This window comes from Penaeus monodon, chromosome 27 (assembly GCF_015228065.2).
Source record: "Penaeus monodon isolate SGIC_2016 chromosome 27, NSTDA_Pmon_1, whole genome shotgun sequence".
NCBI lineage: Eukaryota > Metazoa > Arthropoda > Malacostraca > Decapoda > Penaeidae > Penaeus > Penaeus monodon.
In genome coordinates, this window is record NC_051412.1 from 18,784,690 (window position 1) to 18,784,901 (window position 212).

The 212-nt window shown below is 32.1% G+C and overlaps 1 protein-coding gene across 1 annotated transcript in view; it reads left to right on the forward strand.

The window, feature by feature from the left end:
- Positions 1–212, forward strand: part of LOC119590650 (WD repeat-containing protein 35-like) — an 11,942-nt gene that overhangs the window by 8,005 nt on the left and 3,725 nt on the right. The window lies entirely within an intron of this gene.

Consider the following 212-nt stretch of genomic DNA (forward strand, 5'->3'; position numbering starts at 1 on the left):
TAGTGAAGACATGTTCTGTCTTCATAATATTCATATGACTTTGACCTTTATTCTTATGTAATAAACATAACTAATTCTAAATGTCAACTACCTTAAGACAGTGTGTCCTACTCTCACCACCATGGCACCGGAGGTTCCTTGTAATCAACTCATTCAGATGGTAGATACATCTACTAATATGTAGTGAAAAAAAATCTTAAATGTTGAATATA